We start from the raw sequence: 9647 nt of genomic DNA on the forward strand, positions 1-9647 counted from the left end.
ACTAAATTAGTTACCGATAACTGAACTATGGGTATAATGACCCTTTTACGCCTGATCAAGTCAAAGTCCTTATTCGAGGTCATCCGCCCATGTTTAACTTGTCGAGTACCCGAGGCTACACGCCAAGTTCCTTGAAACTCCTTCCCACTCGCCAAGTCACTGGGGTGACTTGTGTGACATCCCCTAATTTCTCGGCCAGAAAAGACCGATTTAATTTATGTTTTTTAAAATAAAATCAGAGAAATCTTTTTAAAAGATGTTGCGGAATTGGTCCCCAAACAAAATATGATAAAAGTTTATCAAAACCCTTCATTAAGAAGGTATATGTTTTCCATATATATCAAAACCTCGGGATTTCATGTTCCGATACAGATCAAAAGCATAAACAAGACATTATAAGCCTTTCAATAGTTATTTACAATTACTGGCCTATAATCCAAAAATCTCTCTTCATCCTCCGACTATGCTCGGGGTCCACTACCTATAACATAAAAAGCTGAGTGGGTCAGGCTTGGGAGCCTGGTGAGCATATAGGGTTTTCAACCCACAATAATAATAAACTTACTAAGTTCATCAATCAACAATAACCCTGATTACCCGTTCCCGTTATCCTCACTTTACGTCCCTAAACACTTATCACAAGGGACCTAGCCTAAAGAATATCATCGGGATGGACACTACTGCTAAGGGGTTTCCTCAGCCATACATGTCCTACAGGCAACCACGAGGGGGATGGAGTACAGCGAATGAACACTCTTAGTTCATTAACACCTAAAGGTTGCGGACCTGCTAATGTTTCCCACTGGACTGTCTAGAAAGTCTGTGGTCTTCATCCAAACTCCGCTCGATGACTGGATTTCAAAACACATTGAGGCCTCTCATCAATTTTATTTTATCACACATCACTATCTACCCATGTTCTACCCAACATATTTGTAGATAAAAATACTTACCATTTTGACCATCACTTTTGAACAAGAGTTGCCTCTTTTTTCAAAATATGTCAATATGGTCCTTACTCTATACTTCTAATTGTCCATGAGCAACCAATCTTTGGTAAACCTCAGATTGTCCTCGACAATTTGCTTAATCATTTTAGTCATATCCAGTTCTAATCCCTTTTCCCTTCTTAATGTCCTAAGCATTAGGAAAATTTAGAATGGATGAATATTAAGTACATGCAATTGATCCTATATCCAAAGCATATGGGACACGATTCATGCTATAATGATTTTATTTGTCATGTTCTCACAATTCGAACTATGAAGAGGTATGCCGTAATCATAATCGAATTTTGAGAATGCAACATATATAGAAATTCCTTATGTTGAACAATTCTAACATAACATTCATGTATATTCTTGACTAAAGTAGATTAAAACTCAATCTAAGCTGGTAGAATTGGAATGAAGTATAAAATCCTCTCCCTTAATTATGGCAAAACAACTTTTCAAAGCAAATTGAAACTTTTGTTTTCTATAATTAACATTGCTAACTTGCAATACTTAACATAATCATCATGCTCCCACTAGCATAATGATTACCAGCATCACACTTTATGCTCCCACTAGCTTTGACATGTACTAAGAAATCAACTGGACTTCTAGAAATCAATACTTTATTGACTTTCCTACCAAAGTTCATATTTCTGATACTAGATTGCTTTGATAAGTCTTTATAAAAAACATACACCTGTCCTTAGATAGCTCACATGTTTGTCTAGACCTTTTGCAATTCTCACTAGTTAGTGTGCCGGTTAACCACACACGCTCCACTAACTATATGAGAATGCAAATATCACAACCGCTATCTACTTAAAATATTCTTAGTGGAAGCGTTTCCTTACCATCATTTTCATGAATCGAAGAGAAAACTTATGACACTTAGATTTTATGGTGTATGCGTTTATTTTCCATGTGAATTGTGACAACCCGATATTTCAACTCTTTGTAATGGCCTAATAGGTCAAGTATTGTAACCATTTTGGAGTTAATAAAAATTAACGTTGATAATAAAATGTCCAAAAAGTTTCTATTTAAACCGGGATCGTACGTAAAAAGAATGCCCAAAACCCGGCTTTGTATACTGAAGTTAAGATTTTTCCAAATTCGGCTTAGCAACAGTCAACTGAAAACTCGAATCAGAGATCGAGCGACTTTTGGCCGGAATGACCTAAATGAGAATCGAAGGTCTCGACAATGGTTATTCAATGGTAAAAAGTCTGGCAAAAACCGACGTCAGATAAAAAAGTTATGAATTTTTAAAGAAATTCCTTAATCACGTCATTTTAATAAATAAATAATAAAAATAATTTCAAAATTTGCCGACAGAATCTAAACGAAAGTTGTAGATCGTAGTCTCACCTTCGCGGGGATATAAAGAACGTCGAAAACGGAGTTCGTATGAAGGAGATGTGAATTTTTGAAGTTTGATAAATAATTTATATATAATTCTTATTGAAAACTTCGGTATTATCCGAAGTCTAAGTCACGCACGTACGCCCCGCGTACACGAGTACGCCCAGCGTACTCGAGGCCACGGCCTCGGATCGTCCACGTCGCCCTTATGCGAGCTTACCCCCCCCCCCCCCGTCCCACCGAAGTGCGAGGCAGTCGAGGACTCAGTCATGTGTGACGTACGCGTACGCCCCGCGTACCAAGGCGGTTCCAGCCTCTTATAAATAAGATGCGAGGGTTCCTAGAAATTTTGCCCATTCTCTCTCACTTTACTTGAGTTTTACCTCGTTTTCCGTGCCCGCACTACCCCGAAGCCCTGATCATTTTGCTCCAAGTCCCGAAGGTCGATTTTACTCCCGAGATTCCTGAGAATAATCCGTTTCCCAAGACGAAACTCTGCCCGGTTTTCCATCTCGCTATCTTCAAACTTTCAAGTGAGTTCATACCCCTTAATTAACCCTTTTAAATATTCTAAACACTTTTATATGCTGTCTATGGGGGGGGGGGGGGGGGGAATACAAGTAAAACACACGACTACTATCGGGTGTTATATATAAAGATTTTTATACACTTTTATTAAGTGAAATCATGTGTGATTTATAAACTTTATAGGGAACTCCCGTATACAAAATATATTACAATAGCATTCTATCTCTAAAACTATAAATGGTTGTAATGTATGTGTAAACTAAACATTTCTTAAATTCATAGTATATTATGTCTATCTTAGACTTTACAAAAATCTATGCTTTCATAACAAGTGATTTCTTTTCTAGATATTCTAAAACAAACGAGTCACGCTTTTAGAAAACTATAATAGGTGTAGTTTCATGAGGATATTGCTAACTTTTACATACTAGAAACACGATTTTCAAGAAATTACTTTCATGTACAATATCAAACGAACATTTCAACACGTAAATCTGTTTTTATACTACGGTTCTGTGAGACATTTACTTCACGTACGTTCGAGTACACATTTCAAGTCCTGTATTATATACTAGAATCCCTTGGAGGGGGAGCATGGTGTGTGTGTATAGATCTATACGGGCTTGACAACCCGTGCCCTGACTGTTAGCTACAGTCCACCGTTTGGGGTGACAAACGTCATAACATTCCAACGCTTGAAGAACGTTGTGTATAGGCATCGCAAGTCAATAGTATGGTTATAAAGCTCACAGGGAGTATTAAAAATACATTGATTTATGAGGTTTTCAACATATTGTTTACTCTTACACTTACATACATTTTGGAAACAAACTTTGGTCTGGAAGGAAGACTACTTTTATACTAGTAGAAAATACAGGATTTTCTAAACACAAATAAACAAAGACAACATATTTCATTTCATACAAACATTGTCATTAAATACTTATGAAACTCACCAGCTTAAATGCTAATCTACTCTTTCAAAATTACTTGTATGTCCCAGGGATTCAGTAACTACAGGTATCATTATGCTTTTGATGAAGAGATGTTGCGGCGCCAGTTTAAATCTTATATTTTTGACATCATATTTGTAATTGGTTTTGAACATGTAACTTTTGGCAAATGTAAACTTTCAATTATATATATATATATATATATATATATATATATATATATATATATATATATATATATATATGATGGTTGTATTGCTTTCTTTACTATGTATTCATTTGTTACGCTACCACATGAAGTCATCCACCCCCGAACGTTTCCGCCGTTCAGGTTTGGGAGTGTGATAGATTGGTATCAGAGCAATGTTTATAGTGAACTAAGTATATTGAACCACATAAGATATACAAACTATAAATGCTTAAGGGACTAATGCTCTCTGACAAAACGATTTTTATTTACGCCTAAGCCGCGTTTCGTGTAACTTAAAAATGTTAGTTCACGCAAGTACAAACACATGCATACAACACATTATTTTTCATGTTTATTAACTATACAACAAGTATTTAGACAAGTTGGACACTACGATTGAGACTCGATATATGTAATCAGATTTGGGACAAATATAGCGTGATCAACTATATTTGCCCAAAATCGGACCAATGTATATCGAGGAACGCTCGTAGTGAGCAACAAGTCAAAACTTACCAAAAACATCACAAAGATCTAACACAAGAATTTAAATACGATAGGAGTATTTGGTACATACGTTAGATAAATTAGTATTACGTGTCTCAAGTTTTATTCAAATCTTATAACCCTATTTTGTATAGTCAAATGGCTGGATTTCACCCGCATGGAGACCCCTACTACCCACAACAGGGCAATGAAGGATGGATTGAAGAGGATCCGGAAGAGGACAAAGAGCCCATTGAGTTGGATAGCGGGGACGAATCCTGGACAGACTCAGAACCGGAAATAGTCAACCCTCCACCCATTAGGAGGAACTTTCAAGGACCGACTCCCGTCTGGGGAAGTCACCTCGTCCACTGGAGCCAACAACAAAGTATACGCTCTCCCTACGGAATGTGCTGAGATTTCTACGATGTCCGAAATGGAGGTTTAGCCGATCGGGCACTCCCGGTCATGGTAGGCAAACTCGCCAATCAGTCCTACCAATCGGGGGTTCAAGAAAACCGAATCCGAGAGGTTAACGTAGAAGTACAAATCCACACGGCCGATATCAACCGCCTAAAGATGTTGCAGAACGACATCCACGTTCGCGCCGAAGCATTCCAAGCACAAGCGAATGCAGCCTTCGCAGAATTGAGGGAACAACAAGCCGCCCTTGATAGGCATCTTATGGAGTCGAAGCACTCAGATGCAGAATCGAGCTCCAAGCACAACACACATCGCAAGTAGTACTTGTGAAAACCTCAAATTTTGTTATAACTTAGGACCTCGACTAAAAGTCTTTAAATTTCTCGAACCTTGTAATCGGAGACCCTTATAAGAGTCAAATTTTCATGATCGTTGCATCAACCTTTATATTAATATAAGTGACACTATTATTACTACGTTGAGTATTTCGTTCAAACCTTGAAAAGTCATCGAGAAACCAAATACTTGTTTCATACTTTCAGTCTTACAAACAACTTTCATTTTTCTATGCTATCATCTGTTGTTGAACCATGGCAATTTGGTTCATGAGACACATTCATTTGTCACTTATTCTTATCCATATCATCATCTTTTAAACGTATAGTTAAAGATGCCGCTACGCAAGAATACCAGACGTAACCCCATCAATGAAACACCGATACCACCACCACCTTCACCTCCTCAATTTGATGCGGTCATGTTCCAAGCAGCAGTCACCGCAGCGGTAGCAGCTGGTATGATACAGCTCAATAACTCGAGTACAAATGACTCAAGAACTGGCACACATCTATCCAACCATGGCGAGAGTCATGGGCAACCACGAGAATGCACTTATAAGGACTTTACTAATGCCAAACCCCGTATGTTTTATGGAACTGGTGGTGTGATGGCTCTGAGACAGTGGATTGAAAGGATAGAATCAGTCTTTGAAATCTACTCCTGCCCCGAGCACAGCAAGGTCAAATTTGCAACCTTCACACTCATTGATATAGCTTTAACATGGTGGAACGGCCACGTTAAAGTACTTACTCTAATAGTGGCAAACTCCATAAGCTGGGAGAGCCTCAAAGCCATGATGATGAGAGAATACTGCCCAAGGGGAGAGATTCAAAGGCTCGAACATGAACTTTGGACTCTCGGAATGGTTGGTACCGACATCGCAACATATACCAACAGATTCTGCGAGCTAGCAATCCTTTGCCCAGATATGATTGCTCCTGAGAGCAAGAAAATAGAGAGGTACATATGGGGACTGACGACCCAATTACGGTCAAGCGTGTTAGCCTCCAAACCTGACACCTTTGAAAGTGCTAAGGAACTGGCACAATCTCTGATTGACTATGGAGGCCATCGGAACTCAACCATTTCTGCACCAGAACCATAGAGAGGAAACAACAACAACAACAACAACAACACGAAGAGAGTATGGAATAAAGGGAAGGGTGGGTCATCCCAAGAACCCGCAAAGAAACAACTGGTTTTGGTAAATGCTGCCACGGTACCTACTACAACTCCTACAAATACCTACCCAACGAAGCCTTATGAAGGTAACCGTCCAAAGTGCACCAAATGCACTTACCACCACCATGGACCTTGTCGGGAAATGCAGTGCGCCAACTGCAACAGAAAGGGACACACAGCCCGTTTCTGCAAGGAGCCCGCAAGGCCGATCACTCAAGTTCCCAGTACAGGTATAGGTCAGACTGGCTACGGTTGTGGTGAGGTGGGCCATTACAGGAGAAAATGCCCTAAGGCAGCAGGCACCGGCGGTGTGGGATGAGTTTTGACTATAGGCCAGTACGAAGCTATAGCTGACCCAACTATAGTTGCTGGTACGTTCCTCCTCGATAATTCATATGCATGCATATTATTCAATAGTGGAGCGGAGAGAAGCTTCGTGAGTCACAACTTTATTCACTTACTTAAACCTAAACCTAGCAAACTAGAAAAATCATTCACTGTAGAGATGGCCAACGGAAAAACCGAAAACACTAACTACATATACAAGGACTGTACGTTAACTTTAGACGGTCATTCTTTCCCAATCAATCCCATGCCGGTTCCTATTAAAAGTTTTGACGTCATAGTTGGTATGGATTGGTTAAGTCTTCTTTGCGCCGACATTATGTGTTTTGAAAAAGCAATTCGCCTTAATCTCCCAAACAACGAAACATTAGTAATTTACGACGACAAATCAAGTACGCACCTTCGTATCATTTCGTGCATCCAAGCTCGAAAGTGTTTACGGAAGGATTGTCAAGCATTCCTAGCGCACATAGTCGATACAAGCCAGGAACTGAAGGACATCAAGAACATTCCAGAAGTACGTGACTTTCCTGATATCTTTCCAGAAGAACTACCAGGATTACCACCACAACGCCAAGTCGAATTCAGAATCGACTTAGCTCCAGGGGCTACCCCAGTAGCGAAATCGCCTTATCGTCTAGCACCAGCAGAGATGCAAGAACTTTCCAGTCAACTTAATGAACTCCTGCAAAAAGGATTCATAAGACCAAGTTTCTCACCTTGGGGAGCACCGGTCTTGTTCGTAAAGAAGAAGGACGGATCATTCCGTATGTGCATCGACTACAGAGAGCTGAACAAACTTACTGTCAAGAACCGTTATCATCTACCCCGCATTGACGATTTGTTTGATCAACTTCAAGGAGCAAACTACTTCTTGAAGATAGATCTACGATCCGGATATCACCAACTACGGGTACTTGAAGGGGATATTCCCAAGACAGCTTTTCGAACTTGTTATGGACACTACGAATTTATCGTAATGCCATTTGGATTAACCAACGCACCAGCAGTATTTATGGACCTAATGAATAGGGTATGCCGTTTCAACTTGGATAAGTTCGTCATTGTCTTTATCGATGATATACTTATCTACTCCCGAAGTAAGGAAGAGCATAGTCAGCACCTACGAAAAGTCCTAGAAACACAGCGATCGGAGAAACTCTATGCGAAGTTCTCTTAATGCGAATTTTGGATTCGAAGAGTCGAATTTTTGGGCCACGTGGTTAGCGAGAAAGGGATAAACGTAGACCCTCCAAAATCAAGGCCATCGAGAACTGGTCGGCACCAAAGACACCTACAGAAATTCGTCAATTTCTAGGTCTCGCTGGCTACTATCGCAGATTCATAAAGAACTTCTCTAGCATTGCGAAACCTCTTACTACATTAACCCAGAAAGGCGTGGCCTTCGACTGGGAAGCAAAACAAGAGAAGGCGTTCCAAACACTGAAACAGGCCTTGTGCACCGCGTCGATACTATCCCTCCCCGAAGGGATAGAAGACTTCGTAGTGTATTGCGATGCGTCAAATCAAGGACTTGGTTGTGTTCTTATGCAGAGAGGGAAAGTTATTGCTTATGCCTCCCGACAGCTTAAGACACACGAAGTGAACTATACGACACACGATCTTGAGTTAGGAGCAGTAGTATTTTCTCTAAAGATCTGGAGACACTACTTATACGGAACAAAGAGCACTATTTTCACCGACCACAAGAGCCTTCAACACATTTTTAATTAGAAGGAACTCAACATGCGACAACGATGATGGGTTGAGTTACTCAATGACTATGAATGTGAAATTCGTTATCATCCTGGCAAGGCCAACGTCGTAGGTTCAGATCTCTGACTATGACTATCCATTCCCACTTATCCACACAAATTAAAGAGGCACAAATGGAAGCTTTGCGACCTGAAAATGTGGCGGGTGAATCCCTGCGAGGAATGGAAAAGAATCTAGAAGTCAAGGGTGGCGGAGCATATTATCTTATGAACCGAATATGGACGCCGAAACATGGCGGGTTCAGAGACGTAGTAATGACTGAAGCACACAACACGAGGTATTCCATTCACCCAGGTTCAAATAAGATGTATCTGGATCTTAAGAACTTGTACTGGTGGCCTAACATGAAAGCAGAAATTGCTACCTTCATAAGTAAATGTCTTACTTGTGCTAAGGTTAAGGTCGAGTATCAGAAACCTTCAGGATTACTACAACAACCGGAGATACCAGAATGGAAATGGCAACGGATTACTATGGACTTCATAACCAAGTTGCCCAAGACGACGGGTGGACTCGATACCATATGGGTCATCGTCGACAAGTTGACCAAATCCGCGCATTTCCTACCCATCAAGGAGACTGACAAAATGCAAAAGCTTACAAGAACTTACTTAAGGGAAGTAGTGCGACTGCATGGCGTTCCAATATCCATTATCTCCGATCGAGATAGTAGATTCACTTCAAGATTTTGGCAGTCACTACAAGGTTCCCTGGGGACTAAGCTAGACATGAGTACAGCCTACCACCCACAAACAGACGGGCAGAGTGAGAGAACGATACAGACTTTAGAAAATATGCTGAGAGCCTGTGTGATTGACTTTGGAAAGGCATGGGATATCCACTTACCCCTTGTCGAATTTTCATACAACAATAGTTATCATACAAGCATAAAGGCTGCTCCGTTCGAAGCTCTCTATGGTCGAAAGTGCAGATCCCCTCTGTGCTGGACTGAAGTTGGCGATACCCAGTTAGCTAAAGGAAGAGTTCCTGAAAGCACTCTCACCAGTCCGGAAATCATACGAGAAACAACAGAGAAGATCGTTCAGATTCGTGAACGATTGAAAGCCT

Source organism: Lactuca saligna, chromosome 1 (assembly GCF_052625555.1).
Source record: "Lactuca saligna cultivar CGN05327 chromosome 1, ASM5262555v1, whole genome shotgun sequence".
NCBI lineage: Eukaryota > Viridiplantae > Streptophyta > Magnoliopsida > Asterales > Asteraceae > Lactuca > Lactuca saligna.